Below are 22,611 nucleotides of genomic sequence, written 5' to 3'. Positions count from 1 at the left end.
CCTTCCTGACAGCCATCTCACACGTGGATTAACATTCTTCCGACTTCGTCTGTAGTAGAACAAATGCCCCATTAAACCGATCCCCAGTAAAGAATGGCGGGCGTGGGGCCGATGTTTACTGTGTGGAATGTTGAAACAAAAACTTAACCAACAAAGGTATGCGCGGCTAGAACTCTCTTCTGGTGTATGGGCCGACATACGTATCTATTTTCTTTGTACCCGATCCGCTACTTGATGTTGCTCACTATCACTCTCTCTCACTCGCTCTATTGTTGTAATCTACAATAAAGAAAAGAAATATCCTCCTCGAGTGCGGCCCCTCGTCGGTGGAACACGTGGCTTGTTTTGATGCGGAACAAAACAGAGTCGCGGCCTACTACGATGGTTCCCGGTTCGCGGGTGACGGGGGGACTAACTTTGATGGCGATGATGATTATCCGAATCCCTTCGAATGATTCTGAGGTAGTCACGCAACGATGCCAGCGCGCTCAACAAGTGCTTGTGCTAGTTCCTATACTACACGTACAATAATAATAATAATAATAATAATAATACGGGAAGGGGGTTCAAGCCTGAGTCCGCGATCGTTCGGCGGAGAAACAGCCTCTTGGAGTAATAATCGATCGGGAATTTTGTAATTAAAACTGAAGAAGTATGCAAAAAATGTTGTTCTCATAACCGTTTATGAGAGGGCAGATGGAATGGAATATACATGCGAGCGTATGTGAAGAAAGAGTATACCGACGCACATAAAAACATAAAGCAGATGATAATGTTGTAGAGAATGGAGGATGGAATGGCAAAACAAGTTGATAAGAAAGGCAAACGCAAAAAAAAACCAACAACACAGACACGCAACCGTCGCCAACTTCAGCTTCGTTCGGCAGGCTCAGGGGGTGTGGCGTTGACCGTTGATTGGAGGATGACTGACCTCCCCATTCCGGGAGACGAGCGGCCGGCCATCACCAACAGTCCGGTTGGGTGAGGTGTTTGGTTGGCCGGCTGTAACTTAGCCGGACGATGATGGCTACCTGCCTGTGGGACTTTGCGGGGACGTTTTTTTTTGTTGTTTTGTTTCCTTGCGGCCCCCGGAGAAAGGGGTTCGCTTCTTTATTAGCCGCCAATAGGAGTGTGATCGGCGCAAACGAACCTGATCCAGGAATGTTAACTGGCTTTGTTCTGCCTTTCACTGGACTAGGGCAAAAAAAAAACGAACGAAAACATCACACTTCCTATAGCAATTTTTTGCCAGCAGATTTTACGTCCCAGAAAAATGCTTGCCGGCTTTATGGGCCGAAACTAATTTAACGAGACTGTCGAATGTTTTGCTGAGATTGCTCTGGATTCAGGCACCAAACACGGGAACTAACCGGCCGACTTCACACGATCTGCTGACGGCCGGCCGACAAAATCCGCTAATCGCAAAACACGAAACCATTACCCGTTTATTATCCGTGACAATCAGTGCAGCGACACTAGATCTACCAGAAGCGCGGCTAGTTGCCGAAATATCTAATCTGAATGACAATTAATCTTCGGTCCGGTTCGCGGTCTCCGCGCCAGCGTCCTAGTGTCTCTCATTTCGCTTATCTGTGGCAGACCGAATAACCCAACAGATTGCCGTTGATGATGATCTAGTAGTCCGTGTTTGTGGGTGCAATCGGGAGAGTGGGGCACTTCCGGCTCATACCCACGAAAGGCGTTGAAAGATAACATCACAGTTTGTGTGATTAATAATTTCAACAGTTTCGGTTGCCGAGTCCGGAGGGTGGAGTCACCGAAGCGCGAAAAAATTTACACCAAGTCAAATGATTTTTGACTGTCTCAAGAGAGCGGGAGAGAGAGAGAGACAGTGAGGTGGTAATTGTCCATTGTGGCGATATTTCGAAACATGTCGAATCTCTGTCTGCTCCGCCCTGTCCGGAAACAGTGACATGCGCGGGACGGCGAATTCCTCCGCAATTCTTTATTCGAGCTATATAAATTAATTACCGCGCGAAAAATGGCGTAATGAAGAAGAGAACACAAAAACAGAACACACCGGTAAACAAAAAAATACGAAAGACAAGACCTGCTGCTGGGACTCCTCACAATTTGTGATTCGGAAGGCAATCAATTTGATAATTTATATTAATTTTTAATGCTCCAACTGGGGAGGCAAAACAAAGCCGCTGTGCAACGAGCCGGCCAAATTGGTTCAGTGTATTATTTGTTGGCGTCATAAAGTAGGCTTCGTTAGTGACGTGCATTCATTTTCCTGTTCCGATCCGCCTAGCTCCTGGGTGGCACGACTTTTTTTTTCTTTTCACCGAGGAAATTGCGACTTGAGGCTAAACACACCGGAGGACAGCCGTTTTTTCTCCGTGGTTTCCCCAAGGCACTTTGAATTGTGGATTTATTCGTATTTGAAATTCAGGTGCTCAGATAAAAATATATGGTAATTAGTTAGCTTGGGCTGTCGGTTGAAACTATAAAAAAAATCCTTATTTTTAAAAGAATTGAACCAATCTTCTGTTCTATGGTCAAGAAGACGTCTCTGTACACATTTCTTCAGTGTAGGAAATTATTAGTTTTGCACGTATGCAAAGACCTGTTCGAGTCAAAACTGGTTTCTGAAAAAGAAACTTCAGATTACACTTTTTTCACATTGGTGTAACTCGGAATTTCTTAATTGTGCAGTATGTGCTGAAAGAGAAAAATGTAGAAAACTGATTAAACATTTTTAAACCCGGGATTAAATAAACGACATGATTGGATATTTTTAAACCGTTCTTAATTTATCTATAGGTGTGATAATAATTTTTTACTGCCTTTTAAATAGTCTCATTAAAACATTTGTAAGTTCTATCCTCGACTATTTATATTGTGAGTTTATCAAATATCCTCATAGTAGCTTTAAGTCTTTCAAAATCGATTTAGGCATCTCCGGGAAATGTTGGCGCTTTGAGAAACTCTGAGGTTTGTCGGTTACGTCACATATGAGATTTTATATCCCGAGTAGGAAATATTTACCATAACACTTCAAAACTTGACCAATAACCAATGACATTGTAGCTTTTAAATAAGCCTAAGCTTATCGAAATTCGTTGAGTCATCTTCGAAAAAATTTAGCCCCTGAAAAATGAGCGGTTAGTCGGTTACGTCACATATGCCATAATATTTTGAGAACCGAAAGTGACAGCAATTTGATTTTCAAACTTGATCAATAAATCAAAAGTAGCTTTCAAACATGCCTAAGTTTGTTAAAATCGGCTATGCCATTTTTGAAAGAATTGAGCGGTAACGCCATTTGTAGGTTACGTCGCTTATACCATTACTTCTCCGGAACCGGAAGCGAAAGCCGTTAGATCTTCGATCTTGAACCACAATTCAATGGTAGCCTCTCAAACGATCCTAGACGTGTTGAAATTGGCTCCAGCCAGAAATTTTGAAATTTTAGCGATTAAAGAAAGATCACATTTCGTCGGTTACGTTAATTATGCCATTGAATCTCCGTAACCAGGAACCTGTTGATCTTCAAACTTCCGCAATGCAATGGTAGCTTTCAAACAAGCCTAAGCTTACTAAAATCGGTTCAGCTATCTCTAATGAAAATGAGAAGTGAAAAAACAACGCGTTTTGTCGGTTACGTCACTTTTATCATTATATCTCCGGAACCGAAAGTGACAGCAATTTGAATTTAATCATAATTGATCAATAAATCAAAAGCAGCTTTCAAACGTGGCTAAGTTTGTTAAAATCGACTCTACCGATTCTGAGATAATTGAGTGGTAAAAAACAACGTCATTTGTCGGTTGCGTCACTTATACCATTACTTCAGAAATCTCTGAGAAATTTTAGCAATAAAAGAAAGGTTAGTTGGTTACGTCACTTATACCATTGAATTTTCGTAACCAGAAGCCATTTGATCTTCAAACTTCCACAATTCAATAGTAACTTCCAAACGAGCCTAAGTTTACTAAACTCGTTTACTTTAACGAAAATGAGAAGTAAAAAAACAACGCGTTTTGTCGGTTACTTCACTTATATCAAACTTGATGAAGATTTCAAACGTGCCTACGTTTGTTAAAATCGACTCTGCCGATTCTGAGATAGCGTTTAACTAAGCTTAAGTTTATCGAAATTCGTTGAGTCATCTTCGAACAAATTTAGCCCATGAAAAATTAGTGGTTAGTCGGTTATGTCACATATACCATTATACCTTCATACCGGAATGGACAGCAATTTATTTTTCAAAATTGATCAATGTATCAATAGTAGCTTTCAAACGTGCCTAAGTTTGATAAAAGGAGGCGGAAGCGACAGCCGTTAGTTCTTCGATCTTTCAAACGATCCATGACGTTTTGAAATCGGCCCCAGTCATCTCTGAGAAATTTTAGCGATAAAAGAAAGGTAGAAACAACGCGTTTTGTTGGTTACGTCACTTATACGATTGAATTTTCGTAACCAGAACCCATTTGATCTTTAAACTTCCACAATTCAATAGTGGCTTTTAAACGATCCTAAACTTGATAAAATTGGCTTAGAAATCTCTAAGAAAAATGAGGAGTAAAAAAAAAACATCGCCATTCGTCGGTTATGCCACTTCTACCATTACTTGTCCGGGACCGGAAGCGACAGCCGTTTGATTTTCGATCTTGTTCCACAATTCAATGGTAGCCTTCAAACGAGCCTAGACGTATTGAAATCGGCTTCAGCCAGAAATTTTGAAGTTTTAGCGATTAAAGAAAGGTCACATTTCGTCGGTTACGTCACTTATACCATTGAATACCCGTAACCAGAAGCAATTTGATCTAAGAACTTCCACAATTCAATAGTGGCCTTTAAACGAGCCTAAACTTGATAAAATTTGTTCAGAAATCTCTAACAAAAAAGGAGCAGTTAAAAATAATAACGCCATTAGTCGGTTACGTCACTTATACCGTCTTCGGAACCGGAAGTGACAGCTATTTGATCTTCTAACTTTATACACAATTTACTAGTAGATTTCAAACAAGCCTAGGCTGTTTAAGTCGACTCAACCATCTCCGAGAAAATTTAGAGGTAAAAAATCTTTGAGATGTGCATCTCCGATCTCATCTAGCTGAGTTGAATTGCATATATCACTTTGAATTTCCAAGGATCCCTTAGAAAGAAGAACTTAGAAGTATAAAGAAATGGAAAAATATATATATTAAATAATAAATTCATCTATGTTTTCTCGAATTTGTTTGCATTGGTATTAAAACCAAAGCCATACCTTTGTTTTTCAATTGTAACATATATTTAAAAAAAATTGTAGTTAAATTCAAAACAATTGAGAGATAGTTTCGAGACTACTCTGAATCAATTTGATAATAAATAATAACAGCTTTGAGACAAACTGCAATCAAGTTTTGGACAATTTTGAGACTATGTACAGGCCCTCTGAAACATGAAATATGAAACCATTTTGAAGCTAGCAGACCCTGTCAGCTTTGAGCGAAAGCAATCTTCAGTTCAGCAACGCCATCGCACGGCATCACATTCAACATATCATGTCAATTGTATGGATGCGCAGTGCTGCTAGTTTGGCGGGCATGAATTTGACATTTCTTGTCCCTATTTCTATCTGCGAGTTTCGATGCGGACTCTTCGGCGGGTGCCATGCTCGCATAAAAATTATGTTGCCAATGATTTGTTCGGGAAATCTGAGAGCGGGATATCTTGTTAATATGAGGTCTTTAAAGCCAGTCAATTTAAAACATTTTGAGATAATTGGCACGTTTTTGTCGCCAATTTTAAATAGTGTTTTGACAATTATTGGCAAAATATGCCAACATCAAACTTAGACTCAAATAAAAGGTCTTACGATCTCATAGAACACTGTCGGTTTTTGGGAATCACAGGGCGATAAGTAAAAAGATTTCAATTTCACGAGTATTTTTAAATAGATGACGAGTCTAGGGTAACCATTAACCGTACGTAATTTCGAATGTAAAAATGCAATAATAAAAAAAAACAATTTGATAGATTTCAATCATTATACATTCATTTGTAAGGTTGATTTATGAAATATTCTTGAAGAAAAATTTTGTTTAAGTGACCCCCATGTCTGGTTTGACAGTAGTCAATATGATCCACCCAATTTTTCAGTAATTTTTTTATTGATTTGGGTTTATGTCATCAATAGCAACTTGAATTTTATGCTTGTTGGTCTTCAACTGTTACTGGATGGTTGGCGTAACATTTATCTTTGACCGCTCACCGAAGAAAATAATCCAGAAGCGTCCAATCGCAGCTTTTCGGAGACCAAATGTGCTGATTATTCGTTTTTCGAAGACTGTTCGCAGAACATCGATTGTTTCGTTGGCTGTGCGGCACGTAGCGCCGTCCTGTTGAACCCAAACATTATCCATAAATAAATTTCATGAATCAATCTTTCAAATTAATATATAATCAGTGATCAACGTTTTTTTATTATTGCATTTTTAAATTCGAAATGTTTCGTACTTCGTACACCCTGTACTTTTGAAAGAGTTAAAATATATTATAAGCAAATTAACAATAAATAATATTTTTTTCATAAGTAATGATTTAGTAGTAGTTCCACATTAAAGAGTCTTTGTACAGAAATTCGGAATTGATTTCTATATTTTTTGATTCTTTAATTATTTGTAATCTTGATTTCTTGTTTTCTTGATTTCTTGATTTCTTGATTTCTTGATTTCTTGATTTCTTGATTTCTTGATTTCTTGATTTCTTGATTTCTTGATTTCTTGATTTCTTGATTTCTTGATTTCTTGATTTCTTGATTTCTTGATTTCTTGATTTCTTGATTTCTTGATTTCTTGATTTCTTGATTTCTTGATTTCTTGATTTCTTGATTTCTTGATTTCTTGATTTCTTGATTTCTTGATTTCTTGATTTCTTGATTTCTTGATTTCTTGATTTCTTGATTTCTTGAATTCTTGATTTTTTTGATTTTTTGATTTTTTGATTTCTTGATTTCTTGATTTCTTGATTTCTTGATTTCTTGATTTCTTGATTTCTTGATTTCTTGATTTCTTGATTTCTTGATTTCTTGATTTCTTGATTTCTTGATTTCTTGATTTCTTGATTTCTTGATTTCTTGATTTCTTGATTTCTTGATTTCTTGATTTCTTGATTTCTTGATTTCTTGATTTCTTGATTTCTTGATTTCTTGATTTCTTGATTTCTTGATTTCTTGATTTCTTGATTTCTTGATTTCTTGATTTCTTGATTTCTTGATTTCTTGATTTCTTGATTTCTTGATTTCTTGATTTCTTGATTTCTTGATTTCTTGATTTCTTGATTTCTTGATTTCTTGATTTCTTGATTTCTTGATTTCTTGATTTCTTGATTTCTTGATTTCTTGATTTCTTGATTTCTTGATTTCTTGATTTCTTGATTTCTTGATTTCTTGATTTCTTGATTTCTTGATTTCTTGATTTCTTGATTTCTTGATTTCTTGATTTCTTGATTTCTTGATTTCTTGATTTCTTGATTTCTTGATTACTTGATTACTTGTTTTCTTGATTTCTCGATTTCTTGATTTCTAGATTTTTTGATTTCTAGATTTTTTGATTTCTTGATTTCTTGATTTCTTGATTTCTTGATTTCTTGATTTCTTGATTTCTTGATTTCTTGATTTCTTGATTTCTTGATTTCTTGATTTCTTGATTTCTTGATTTCTTGATTTCTTGATTTCTTGATTTCTTGATTTCTTGATTTCTTGATTACTTGATTACTTGTTTTCTTGATTTCTCGATTTCTTGATTTCTTGATTTCTTGATTTCTTGATTTCTTGATTTCTTGATTTCTTGATTTCTTGATTTCTTGATTTCTTGATTTCTTGATTTCTTGATTTCTTGATTTCTTGATTTCTTGATTTCTTGATTTCTTGATTTCTTGATTTCTTGATTTCTTGATTTCTTGATTTCTTGATTTCTTGATTTCTTGATTTCTTGATTTCTTGATTTCTTGATTTCTTGATTTCTTGATTTCTTGATTTCTTGATTTCTTGATTTCTTGATTTCTTGAATTCTTGATTTTTTTGATTTTTTGATTTTTTGATTTCTTGATTTCTTGATTTCTTGATTTCTTGATTTCTTGATTTCTTGATTTCTTGATTTCTTGATTTCTTGATTTCTTGATTTCTTGATTTCTTGATTTCTTGATTTCTTGATTTCTTGATTTCTTGATTTCTTGATTTCTTGATTTCTTGATTTCTTGATTTCTTGATTTCTTGATTTCTTGATTTCTTGATTTCTTGATTTCTTGATTTCTTGATTTCTTGATTTCTTGATTTCTTGATTTCTTGATTTCTTGATTTCTTGATTTCTTGATTTCTTGATTTCTTGATTTCTTGATTTCTTGATTTCTTGATTTCTTGATTTCTTGATTTCTTGATTTCTTGATTTCTTGATTTCTTGATTTCTTGATTTCTTGATTTCTTGATTTCTTGATTTCTTGATTTCTTGATTTCTTGATTTCTTGATTTCTTGATTTCTTGATTTCTTGATTTCTTGATTTCTTGATTTCTTGATTTCTTGATTTCTTGATTACTTGATTACTTGTTTTCTTGATTTCTCGATTTCTTGATTTCTAGATTTTTTGATTTCTAGATTTTTTGATTTCTTGATTTCTTGATTTCTTGATTTCTTGATTTCTTGATTTCTTGATTTCTTGATTTCTTGATTTCTTGATTTCTTGATTTCTTGATTTCTTGATTTCTTGATTTCTTGATTTCTTGATTTCTTGATTTCTTGATTTCTTGATTTCTTGATTTCTTGATTTCTTGATTTCTTGATTTCTTGATTTCTTGATTTCTTGATTTCTTGATTTCTTGATTTCTTGATTTCTTGATTTCTTGATTTCTTGATTTCTTGATTTCTTGATTTCTTGATTTCTTGATTTCTTGATTTCTTGATTTCTTGATTTCTTGATTTCTTGATTACTTGATTACTTGTTTTCTTGATTTCTCGATTTCTTGATTTTTAGATTTTTTGATTTCTAGATTTTTTGATTTCTTGATTTCTTGATTTCTTGATTTCTTGATTTCTTGATTTCTTGATTTCTTGATTTCTTGATTTCTTGATTTCTTGATTTCTTGATTTCTTGATTTCTTGATTTCTTGATTTCTTGATTTCTTGATTTCTTGATTTCTTGATTTCTTGATTTCTTGATTTCTTGATTTCTTGATTTCTTGATTTCTTGATTTCTTGATTTCTTGATTTCTTGATTTCTTGATTTCTTGATTTCTTGATTTCTTGATTTCTTGATTTCTTGATTTCTTGATTTCTTGATTTCTTGATTTCTTGATTTCTTGATTTCTTGATTTCTTGATTTCTTGATTTCTTGATTCCTTGATTTCTTGATTTCTTGATTTCTTGATTTCTTGATTTCTTGATTTCTTGATTTCTTGATTTCTTGATTTCTTGATTTCTTGATTTCTTGATTTCTTGATTTCTTGATTTCTTGATTTCTTGATTTCTTGATTTCTTGATTTCTTGATTTCTTGATTTCTTGATTTCTTGATTTCTTGATTTCTTGATTTCTTGATTTCTTGATTTCTTGATTTCTTGATTTCTTGATTTCTTGATTTCTTGATTTCTTGATTTCTTGATTTCTTGATTTCTTGATTTCTTGATTTCTTGATTTCTTGATTTCTTGATTTCTTGATTTCTTGATTTCTTGAATTCTTGATTTTTTTGATTTCTTGATTTCTTGATTTCTTGATTTCTTGATTTCTTGATTTCTTGATTTCTTGATTTCTTGATTTCTTGATTTCTTGATTTCTTGATTTCTTGATTTCTTGATTTCTTGATTTCTTGATTTCTTGATTTCTTGATTTCTTGATTTCTTGATTTCTTGATTTCTTGATTTCTTGATTTCTTGATTTCTTGATTTCTTGATTTCTTGATTTCTTGATTTCTTGATTTCTTGATTTCTTGATTTCTTGATTTCTTGATTTCTTGATTTCTTGATTTCTTGATTTCTTGATTTCTTGATTTCTTGATTTCTTGATTTCTTGATTTCTTGATTTCTTGATTTCTTGATTTCTTGATTTCTTGATTTCTTGATTTCTTGATTACTTGATTACTTGTTTTCTTGATTTCTCGATTTCTTGATTTCTAGATTTTTTGATTTCTAGATTTTTTGATTTCTTGATTTCTTGATTTCTTGATTTCTTGATTTCTTGATTTCTTGATTTCTTGATTTCTTGATTTCTTGATTTCTTGATTTCTTGATTTCTTGATTTCTTGATTTCTTGATTTCTTGATTTCTTGATTTCTTGATTTCTTGATTTCTTGATTTCTTGATTTCTTGATTTCTTGATTTCTTGATTTCTTGATTTCTTGATTTCTTGATTTCTTGATTTCTTGATTTCTTGATTTCTTGATTTCTTGATTTCTTGATTTCTTGATTTCTTGATTTCTTGATTTCTTGATTTCTTGATTTCTTGATTTCTTGATTTCTTGATTTCTTGATTTCTTGATTTCTTGATTTCTTGATTTCTTGATTTCTTGATTTCTTGATTTCTTGATTTCTTGATTTCTTGATTTCTTGATTTCTTGATTTCTTGATTTCTTGATTTCTTGATTTCTTGATTTCTTGATTTCTTGATTTCTTGATTTCTTGATTTCTTGATTTCTTGATTTCTTAATTTCTTGGCAGTTTGGCTCCGAAAATTTGATTGGAAATATAGCTAAAAATAGAGACATAAATTTTTTTCTAAGCTTGTAGAATGAAGCAGTTGACGCCGTTTAAATGCTTCTGGCTGGTCCTCACTCCAGATACGGCAATTTTATTTGTTGACGTATTCATTCAACCAGAAATCAGCTGAAAACAATGTTTAGATAAAAAAGTGGATCTCTTAATCTCTTAACCGAGCAAGAATTTGAATAGTAAAATTCAACAATTTGCAAGCGTTGTTCGTTCGTTAGTAGATTCATGATTAAATTATAGACTAAACTGAACAAGTTTGACAATGATACAAGACACGATTCACGCGTGATCTGTCAAAAACAGTGTTGCCAAAAAGATACCAGCAAAGAAATCACCCTTTATTTAACAGTATATTTTGTTTATTTTACAGACTCTTCTTGTCAAGTTATGCCACGCCGTCGACATACTTCTTCGAGTCAAATGGTAAGTCCATTTGTTTTCAAAGTCAGAAGACCTACAAATTAGAAACCTCTTACACAAGTGATAGTACAAAAATGTCAGACCTACAAATTTGAAACCTCTTTCACAAGTGATAGTTCAAAAATGTCAGACCGGAGAACAGCCCGCTATGCGAATTAAATCAATACTAACTCAAACTGAAAGAAAAGGTTCTTTTTAGTACTTGTTTCATTACTCGTTCATAGTCAAAAAGGCAGGGCGAAAGGATAAAAAATAAATAAATAAATAACCCGGCAAAACTCACCAATATTAAAAAAATTAGAGGGTTGTATTCAAGACACGACCGAGCACAATAACATTAAAAATGGAACGTTTCTAAGGTCTTCATAATATATACAAAAATAAAGAGATGATGATACACTAAACTAAAAACTTTTTCAATTGACTAATTACAAACTTGCTCTAGTTTAAGCGCTTAGATTGTTGGCGAATGATAAAATTGACAATTAGATTTTTTCTTGATAATTAATTATATTCAATTTTGATCCCTTTCCACAATTTTTTACATTGTTAAGATTTTGAATAACGTCCTTTAACTAGAATTCAAAGTTACTTGAAAGCTCAATTTTAGATACAAACAACCTAAAGATTTAATCCTGAACAAATTAAACTGTTTTATTTTATGACAATAATCTTCGAGAAACATACAAACTTATTAATTTTATAAACAGTTAATCGATCCAAGAGAAGATTTTATTTATTTTAACGAAAAATGTTGTACCAGTAAGCTCAGTAATAGTGTAATTTTATTAATCCTTCTTCAAAATCGTCGATAATTTTCGGAAAGTGTCGGTAAATAATATGGCAACAATACGAGGAAGAAAAATGTGAAACAGTCCGCATAAAATATTTAGTTACTTACATTGATTTTCGCTTTGGCATATTAGGAATATACGAAATGGATACGCAACAAAATTCAGAAATTTTGTTCATATTGTAACTTGATGTTATTAACACATGAATGAACATTGTCATAGTTACAACGCGTGTTTTGAAGCAAATAATAATTGAACTGAAACTGGCGGTTAACCAAATTCTACGAGGGTTGCTATTCAAACGATACATGTAAAATCGCAAGTAAACTTACCTTTAGTTTATCTTTGATACTATATGATATTGTATCTAATTGTACTGTATATGTGAGCCTGTGGAACTCATTTATACTACCAAACCGAGGAGGCCGCTTTTAGATAAGTTTCAGAATTTAATTTTGAATCTTTTGAAGCGTTTAATACCTGGTGGGACAACAACTTGTTCAGTCACATATAATGAAGAAGAAGTTTCTATGATTATCATAATAACACAACTTTATACTGAATCCATTTTCGCGCCACCGTTTTGTTCGTATGGGAATGGAGATTTAAGTATGCAAACCGATCCGTTGACAAATTAAAACATTTTTAAGCTTACAATATTGAAGCTTTGGAATCATTTAAATGAGGAAATTCCATTAACAAATCATCGAGGAACAAGCGCTGTAAATTAGATCCGAATTAGATCTATTGCCGATAATACTAAATTAGCCTGATAGTTACCAGAGAACCAAAATAAAATACTCAATTCAAATAAATTTTTCAATGGAATGCAATTGAAATATTCAAATGACGTTTACTCATAAGTTTAAGTTAAATGTTTCCGAATCGATTGGTTGTTGAATTATATAAATCCATCAACAAATAACTGAGGTATGAGCGTTCAAAATTATGGCAGAAAATTGTTACGCGATTAGTTTTGCATGTTTTAATTTGACACCCAGTCTCGGGAAGCGAAGTGTAAGGCATTTTAATGGCAAAATCGACCAACAACTTGCTAAATACATGGGATGTTTCAAAAGAACCGATAACCATGCTGATTCGGTTCTTCAATAGCTAGATGATATATAAGATATTCAAGCGAACACGAAGCGGTGTTGTGCAGACAGCAGGAAGTTTCACCAACACATAATGCAAAAGCGACAATCCAGCAAGTGAACGCATATACAATCCAGTCATCAGCTCACTGGACGAGCTACTTGTTTCATTCGCAGTCAAAGATCAACTAGGCAAAGAAATATTGTGCAGCCTATATTTATAGATTTCTCTTCATACTACGCAGAACGATGTGGTGTTTTTTATGCATGACGCAAAGCCTCCTATGCCGAACAATAAGTTGACGTCATTTTGTAAAGCAGGGATTGGTGGATGAAAACATAGGTCGATTCCAACCATTTTTTCAATAGTATGCCATTGAAATACTGAAACGACGTCGTCATACATGTTTAAGTTAAAAGTTTCCGAATCGATTGGTTGTTAAATTATAACAATCCATCAACAAATGACCGAGTTATTAACGATCAAAATTATGACACAAAAAGGTTACGCGGCTATTTTTGAAACTTTTAATTGACACCCGGCCCCGTATAGTGAAGAGTAAGGCATTTTTAATGCCAAAAAAGAAACTGTTTAGGATCGATGTTTTGTCCCAAAAAGGACCGAATTGTTGAATTTTTTCAAATATGCTCGAATAACTTTTCTCTGAATGCGAAGCTTCTGCTGGTGAAAATTGTCACTGATTTGGTACGAATGGTGCACAAAGCTGATCGGAATTTAAGGCTCATTCGCTATTGAATCCGTTAGAACGTGTTTTCCTCTGACGAGAAGAATAAGTTGAATAATGCTGGCTACGGTTTTCAGTCACTTCGCAGTGATGGTATTTTTTAGTAGCGTCGTAGCGTGCCTCTACGAGCAGTCACTGAAATCTGAAAACACTGCCGTTTCTGGTCAGTATCTCACCTGTATAAGCGATGAGTTAGGGCCTTAAAAGCAAGCGATTATAATCATAATCTTCAGCCTGAAAATTGAACTAAATTATGAGATAATTGGGAGTGGGTCATTTCGTCAAAAGAGTCATTTTGGCGAAAAGGACATTTCGCGGAATAGGGTCATTTCGATTTTAAATGTGAATTGTTTCAGAAGTACGATTGTAGGTCAACAAAACAGACATAAATACTATCATTTTTCATTTGTCTTTATTTAGAATCAATTTCAATTACAATATTAAGACAATTGAAGGATTCGGCGAAACGACCCTTCTGGTGAAATTACCCTGACCCGTAGAAGTTATCGAATTTCGATCATATTTTTGGTGTTATTTTCGTCCACTGTTGAAATAAGACTTATTCTCATTAAAGCGGCCAGAACATAACTACGATCGGGAATGAGTCGGTAGTGTTACATCACGACAACGATCGGTCTCCTGTTTCGGCTCCGGTAAAAAAGACACAAGGTGGACAATACTGGATGGGAAATTCTACCTTTCCCGCTATATATTTCTGCCTTGACCCTATCCACTTATTTAGAACAATTGCGAACGCTCCTCTTACCAACGCTAAGAGAAGGGTAAAATTAGTTTTTGAACTTTCTCTCAATTTTTTTATGTTTTAATTGTAACAACAGAATCAGTTTTGTCACTTTTGAGTGACATCAAATAAATCATTAGTCGGCCGTTCGGTTAAGTATATACTTTTTTTAGGGTTTTTCCTTCGACAGATCGAAGACCAAATGGAAGAAAAAATGGACCCCAACGGCTTGATTCGTATGTGAGTGTCTCGATTCACCGGCTTCGAGCCCAACGATGGGGGTCCGGCAGCTCAATTCGTTTCGTTGATGTTCCATTGTGTTTATTATCATTGCGTTTTGATTCGTTAATAACAGTAAAATTATACCTTTATTGCAACGTTATTTTTTTCTGCCAGAGATTTTCGTCCGCTCGGGACGTTTGCGACTCGTTTTCTCTCTTTCTTCCCCCTTTTCGCTCTTCGTCTGTCAATGGCCGTGCTACATATTTTTAATGTACTAATATTTACTCATGTTACTTCGGGGCAATCATCACCTGCAACGGAGCCGACTGTCAAGAAAGCCGCAGACGGTTGTTTAGGCATAATTTATTTGTCAATCCCGATCCCATTTTTGTCAAGTTCTGATTGTAAACTATTTCCATGATGCGTTCGACATTTTTTTTTTTCTTCAGATCGTTTATTTGATATGGCACATAGCTTTAGCTCAGAGGTGCCAAAGTCTGTATTGTATTTTTTCGTACAATATAATTACAATTATTATTTAACATATATACATACACATACAAGGTTGGTGGGAGAGATAAAGAGTGGGGAATACATTTATGGTTAAACTATAGAAAATTTAAGGTTAGTGTTGAAAAAGGGAGCCGAATTACTGGCGGTTACTCCAGGTTAGTATGGAAAAAACAAATAGTTACATACACACTCAAACAATATACAACAACAAAAAACAGATAATAATAATGTAATAACTTCAAAGTCTTCGTGTAATCTTCGTTTCATTTTGGCTCAAAATTTCCGATGTGTGATTACCAAAAACCAATCAGTACGTCACCATATGGCATTTTGGGGAAAGGTGAACTGTAAAGGATGTAAATAAAGAAAAGCAGTAACTAGATTGATAAACCAATATTTTTCAGAAAGATGTAAATCGAGTACATATAAGTGCAATCGCGACTTGCTAGTACATCTCGCACCGGCACATTTGGTGGCCTACCTCGGGCCCAAAGGGAGTCTCTTAACTGTAATCTTGCGAAACGATTCAGGGCACATGACCACACAATATGCTCGATGTCGTGGTAACCATTGCCACAAGCGCAGATACCATTTTCAGCGAGGCCAATTCGCCAGAGATGCGTACCCAACTCGGAGTGATTAGACATAAGTCGGGACATCACACGAATGAAATCGCGACCCACTTTCATCCCCTCAAACCAAGGCTTCGTCAATACCTTTGGAATTATAGAGTATAGCCAACGTCCTAGGTCTCCATTGCTCCATGAAGCTTGCCAACTTTCGAGTGTCTTCTGACGAGAAATGCTGAAAAATTCGTTGAAGCAGATTGGTCTTTCGTAAATATCACCTTCCAATGCGCCCACTTTAGCCAATGAGTCTGCCTTTTCATTGCCCGGAATAGAGCAATGCGAAGGGACCCAGACTAACGATATTAAATAAGACCGCTCAGATAAAGCTCTTAAATGTTCCCTTATTTTCCCCAGGAAATATGGGGGATACTTTCCTGGTTTCATCGCCCGGAGAGCTTCTATTGAGCTTAGACTGTCCGTGACGATGAAGTAATGGTCTTTGGGCAAGGTTTCAATGATCTCGAGGGTGTACTGAATAGCAGCTAATTCTGCGACGTAAACTGAAGCCGGATCACTGAGTTTGTAAGAAGCGGTGATGTTCTGATTGAAGATTCCAAAGCCAGTGGACCTGTTGATGTTTGATCCGTCAGTGTAAAACATCTTTTCACAGTTGACTGTTCTGAATTTGTTATTAAAAATATTTGGGGCCACTTGAGGGCGTACGTGATCCGGGATTCCACGAATTTCTTCTTTCATGGATGTATCGAAAAACACAGTAGAATTAGAAGTATCCAAGAAATGAGCACGGTTTGGAATATATGAAGAAGGATTGATATTTTGAGCCATGAAATTAAAGTACAAGGACATGAAACGGGTCTGAGAATTGAGCTCGATAAGCCTTTCGAAGTTTTCAATCACCATCGGATTCAAGATGTCGCATCGGATTAGCAATCGATGTGAGAGATCCCAGAATCGATTTTTCAACGGTAAGACGCCCGCGAGCACTTCGAGACTCATCGTGTGAGTCGACTGCATGCAACCTAAGGCAATACGCAAACAACGATACTGAATTCTTTCCAGTTTAATGAAATGGGTGTTCGCGGCGGATCGGAAGCAGAAGCATCCATATTCCATTACAGACAGTACCGTTGTTTTGTACAGCCTTATTAAGTCTCCTGGGTGAGCTCCCCACCAAGTTCCAGTTATTGTACGAAGAAAATTTATTCTCTGCTGGCATTTTTGTTTCAGATACCTAATGTGACATCCCCAGGTTCCCTTGGAGTCGAACCAGACCCCGAGATATTTAAATGTGAAGACCTGAGCTATGGTTTCACCCCTTAGTTGAAGCTGTAATTGTGCTGGTTCTCGCTTCCTTGAAAATACAACCAACTCAGTTTTCTCCGTAGAGAACTCGATACCCATCTGAAGAGCCCATGATGACAAGTTGTCGAGAGTATCTTGTAATGGTCCTTGAAGATCGGCAGCTTTGGGTCCTATAATAGACACAACGCTGTCGTCGGCAAGTTGTCTTAGCGTGCAAGATGTATTGATACATTCATCAATGTTGTTCACGTAAAAATTGTATAAAAGGGGGCTTAAGCATGAGCCCTGAGGAAGACCCATGTAACTGAATCGTATTGTCGACAAATCACCATGCGCGAAATACATGTGTTTCTCGGACAATAGATTATACAAAAAGTTATTCAAAACTGGCGAAAGACCATGCTGATGCAACTTCTCAGACAGGATATTTATAGAAACTGAGTCGAAAGCCCCCTTGATATCTAGGAAAACTGATGCCATTTGTTCTTTACGAGTAAATGCCATTTGAATTTCTGTTGAGAGCAACGCAAGACAATCGTTCGTTCCTTTCCCCTTGCGGAAGCCAAATTGTGTATCTGAAAGCAAACCATTAGTCTCGGCCCAATTGTCTAGGCGAAATAGAATCATTTTTTCGAACAATTTTCGGATACAGGAAAGCATAGCAATCGGCCTATACGAATTGTGATCGGAGGCTGGTTTCCCTGGTTTTTGAATGGCGATCACTCTTACTTGTCTCCAGTCGTGTGGTACAATATTACCCTCTATGAACTCGTTGAATAAATTCAGCAAGCGTCTTTTGGCGGTGTCAGGCAGATTCTTCAACAAGTTGAATTTGATTCTGTCTAGCCCCGGAGCTTTATTGTTACATGACAGGAGCGCAAGTGAGAACTCTACCATTGAAAACGATGTGTCGTTCCTGTTTGATGACGTGACGTGGGTGATCTTCAGCTCCGGAACAGAGTCAGGACATACTTTTTTAGCGAAATCGAATATCCAGCGGTGAGAATATTCCTCATTTTCGTTCGTGGTATTATGGTTGCGCATTCGTCGGGCCGTATTCCAAAGAGTGCTCATTGATGTTTCTCTCGACAATCCCTCTACGAACCGACGCCAATAACCGCGTTTCTTAGCTTTAATTATGCTTTTCATTTTAAAATCTAACGACGCGTATTTTCGATAGTTATCTGGTGTTCCATTTTTTCTAAACGCGATGAAAGCTGAAGTTTTTTCTACTTTCAGCTCTGAGCACTCTTTGTCCCACCACGGGTTGGGAGGATGGATGTAAGTTTTCGCGCCGGGTACACGTTTGGTCTGAGATTGAATCGCGGTATCGAGAATCAAGTCAGCCAGAAATGTGTACTCTTCCTCCGGAGGAAGTTCTTGTGTTGTAGCTAGTTTCTCAGATATCGAATTTGCGTAGTATTTCCAATCAATATTTCGTGTGAGGTCATACGAAACATTGATTGTCTCCAATGATCTCAATCCGCTAGTGATTGAAATTACGATCGGCAAATGATCGCTACCGTGGGGTTCAGGGATTACCTTCCACTTGCAATCCAACCTTAGCGATGTCGAACAAATGGAAAGATCCAGTGCACTTGGTCTCGCTGGTGGTGCAGGAATCCGTGTCATTTCTCCCGTATTCAAAATGGTCATATTGAAGCTATCGCAAAGATCATAGATCAAAGTTGATCTGTTATCATCATGAAGACAGCCCCATCCCGTACCATGAGAGTTAAAGTCTCCTAAAACTAACGTTGGTGCAGGAAGGAGAGTTATGAGATCGCAAAACCGTCGGTGCCCAATCGAGGCTCTTGGGGGAATGTAGACGGAAGCAATGCAAAGGTCTTTGCCTTTCATTGTGACTTGACATGCGACAACTTCAATATCTGGTATCGAGGGGAGGTTAATACGATGGAAGGAATAGCACTTTTTGATCCCTAAAAGTACTCCTCCGTACGGGGTTTCTCGATCCCAGCGAATAATGTTAAAATCGTGGAAGTTGAGGGGTATTTCAGAAGTTAACCATGATTCACATAAAGCAAATGCGTCACATTGTAAGTTGTTTATTAAGAATTTAAAAGAATCTATTTTAGGAATGATACTTCTGCAATTCCACTGTAGAACAGTGATCAAATCCTTAATCTCTTTCAATGATTTAGCCATTGAAGGATATGATCGCTGAAAGGAGGGGCCATTTTGCAGTCAACTGCTTCAAAAATGATTCAACTGTGGGTATAATAGCTATCACAAAGCTTTTAAAAGGATCAGGCATGTTGAAAGTAGATAGGATCCACTCCACGATGTCGGAAAATTTTATAAACCCAGCACTGGTCTGATTCTCTGACTGATCTCGTGGAACACTGAGGGGTTTTGATGTTCCAGGAAGTGCTGGATACTCCTTGTCGGATCTAAGATTTCCTAGACCTGGAGCAAATTGCTTTGATTTTTTTTGGAGCACTAAGTTTAGATGTTGTATTTGATGGTCCTTGAGAAGATATCTTCGGGCCTTTACAAGGAAGTTTGTTGGACGAAATATTTTTTCGCTTCCTAAAACTTCTAGGCACAGTAGAAGATGTACCTTCTTGGGGATCGTCAGACTCACATTCGTCAGCTGACAAGCAAGTAAAGAGATTAGTATTGGTCGGTGGTGTAGCTTTCTCTAGCATTTCAGCATATGAACGCTTGGAACGCTCTTTAAGAGACTTTTTCAGTTTATCTGCGCGTGATTTATATGTTGGACATGAAGAGATATCATGAGGAGTATTCCCACAGTAGACACATTTTTCAGAATTTCTACTGCACGATTCGTCCTCATGATTTTCTCCACATTTACCACACCTATCTTTATTACCACAGTGAGAAGCGGTGTGACCTAATTGTTTGCATTTTATGCAGTTCATAACACGTGGCACAAATAGACGAACAGGAAGACGAACCCTGTCCAAGAGGACGAAGTTAGGTAAAGCGGACCCGGCGAAAGTTACTCGAAACGACGCTGACGGGAGATAAGACTTGGTTCCGTCTTCAGTGATTGATACTGAGCTCAATTGCTTGCAATCGAGTATCTTCACTTTCTGAAGTAAAGAATCTCTGAAGCCACCAGTTCCATAATTCAACAAATCCTCGCATGTCAGCGTCGAATCCGTAACCACCCCGTCTATTTCCACTTCATGAGCGGGCACGTATACGCGGTACAGTGGAACAAACAGCTCGCATCTAACAATATCGTTTGCCTGTTGTACATTGGAAACAACGACTTTCAATTTATCTGGTCTGATTTTTTCAATTTTGGTCACGGCCGAAAATCGTTTCGTAAGATCTTGTGAAATTTTCAAAATGTTCAATGGTTTTCCTTTGGTCCGGAAATACACCACCCATGGTCCGGTTGATATAGAGGGATAAATTTTAAGTCTAGGTTTTTTGATAGTATCCATCGGTTCCATTGAATCTAAATCCATTATAATGATTTCAGCATGAATTTAGATGGATTCACGTAAAAAAAAAAAAAATTAAAGTAATTCACGTGAAATTAATAAAATGAAAGTAAAGAACAAATACTAAACTTAAAGATAACACAAAAATAAGGAAACAAAGAATACTTAATTAAAGATACACTAAATTGAATTTGATACGTCTTCCAGTCACGGTGAGTTAGCTTTGTTAACTCTCATCCAAATGATCAGGAACGATAACAGCAATGTTCCGAAGAGGTAACGATCCAATCGAATCCGGAAAAATCAACGCTAGACGTCTCTGCTCTGCTTGCTGCTTCAGCAACACGTCCAAGTTGATACTGTGCCGATATCCAAACACAGGCTGTTCCACGGTTCTTGATTTTTTTTTCTGTCGTGAAATTTCACAGAAAAACTTGACAGAACAATTTTTATCGCGTCCAGTTTTGGCGAGGCCTACTGAGAATGATGCGTTCGACATTATTCGAAAACAAAAGTGATGGAAATCATTCAAAATTTCTCGGTGAGGGACTTTCAACTGGGAGGATTATTTTTATCGACTTAAAATTAGACACAATCCTTATTCCACATTTTATACTTGATTACAATTCTGCCAAAAAATTTTTGCACAGTCCATTTCCCTTAGCTCAACGTATGAAAACCAGTGATGCCATCTTTGCAGATTTTTCATTAATATCACAGATTTTTAACGCTGCAGATATTTATTTACCCGCAGTTTTTTATAAAGATTTCATTTATTGTTAAATTTTAAATTGACTTTTGAAATGTTATTGAAAACATTTAATTTCACGAACCTGCAAGCAAATTCAATCTGGCATCTCTTATGTGAACCAAAACCTCGGTTTTACGTCAACCTTTTTTAAGATCCAACTTTGGTTTTCGCACAATATAAAAACATATCAGTTTTTGCAATGACTGAGTGGAGACATATATTAGAGAATCCAAATGAATGAAGAACTTACAGAAAAGAAGATTTTTTTTAAAAAAGATACGCTCAGAGACAGGACTCGAACCTGCGTTCTTATGCATTCCGTGCATACGCGTCAAACCAACTGAAAACTAATAAATCGATGAAAACATATGCTCTTCAACACTCGTGTTGTATATTCTGGAAACAGTTTTGCAGAAAAAATTTCGGAAAAGGATGTTTGAAGTCGTTTCAAAATTTAGAATAGCGATATTTGTTACTAATACTCACAACATGAGTATTTTCATTCCCCGGTGCGTGTTAATCAAACCGAAGAAGAATAAAAATAAAAAAGAAAACTGGAAAATCAAAGGTTGCCAACGTTGATTTGAAATAACTTTAAACATCCGATCTAGCGCTTACTTGTAAATTGTTTACCAACAACTTTTCATTAAACCCGTTCTGAAAATATCCATTTTGTTACTGGTTTCGGAAGATTATTGATGAATCGGAAGTCGCCATGTTGAATTTTGAAATGACTTCAACCATCCAAAATCTATTCATCAATCCCGTTCCAGAAATACAAATTTTATTACGGTTTTTGGGAAAATTCAATGAACCAGAAGTTGCCACCTTGAATTTTAAACGACTTTAACCATAGTTTTTTGACAGCTACTCATCAATTCCTCTCCAAAAATACCCATTTTGTTACGGCTTTTTAAAAATATTGATGAACCGGAAGTCACCAGCTTGAATACTAAAACGATTTAAACCAGTTTTCCGACATCGACTCATCGATTCCGTACCGTAAATGCTAATTTTGTTACGGTTTTGCCTTTCTCTATAGAAAGGTATTAGAATTGCTGGAAAAACCGACTTTCGAACGGAGCCTCGGAGACCCATAGTGTTATATACCATTCGACTCAGTTCGTCGAGATCGGAAAATGTCTGTGTGTGTGTGTGTGTGTATGTGTGTGTGTGTATGTATGTGCACTTTTCGAAGATATTTGAACGCGCTCAATTTTCTCAGAGATGGCTGAACCGATTTGAACAAACTCGGGCTCGTTTGAAAGCTACTGTCGAGCCATTGATCAA

The 22,611-nt window shown here is 35.9% G+C and overlaps 1 protein-coding gene across 1 annotated transcript in view; it reads left to right on the top strand.

The window, feature by feature from the left end:
* LOC131432501 (tetratricopeptide repeat protein 28) overlaps nt 1-22,611 on the top strand; it is a 463,091-nt gene that overhangs the window by 54,779 nt on the left and 385,701 nt on the right. The window contains exon 2 of the mRNA XM_058598819.1: nt 11,081-11,133. The gene's annotated coding sequence lies outside the window, so the exon portion shown is untranslated. The remainder of the gene's footprint in view (nt 1-11,080; nt 11,134-22,611) is intronic.

This window comes from Malaya genurostris, chromosome 2 (genome assembly GCF_030247185.1).
Source record: "Malaya genurostris strain Urasoe2022 chromosome 2, Malgen_1.1, whole genome shotgun sequence".
NCBI lineage: Eukaryota > Metazoa > Arthropoda > Insecta > Diptera > Culicidae > Malaya > Malaya genurostris.
The sequence above is the reverse complement of the archived record's forward strand: the minus strand, read 5'-3'. Positions and strand labels throughout refer to the sequence as shown.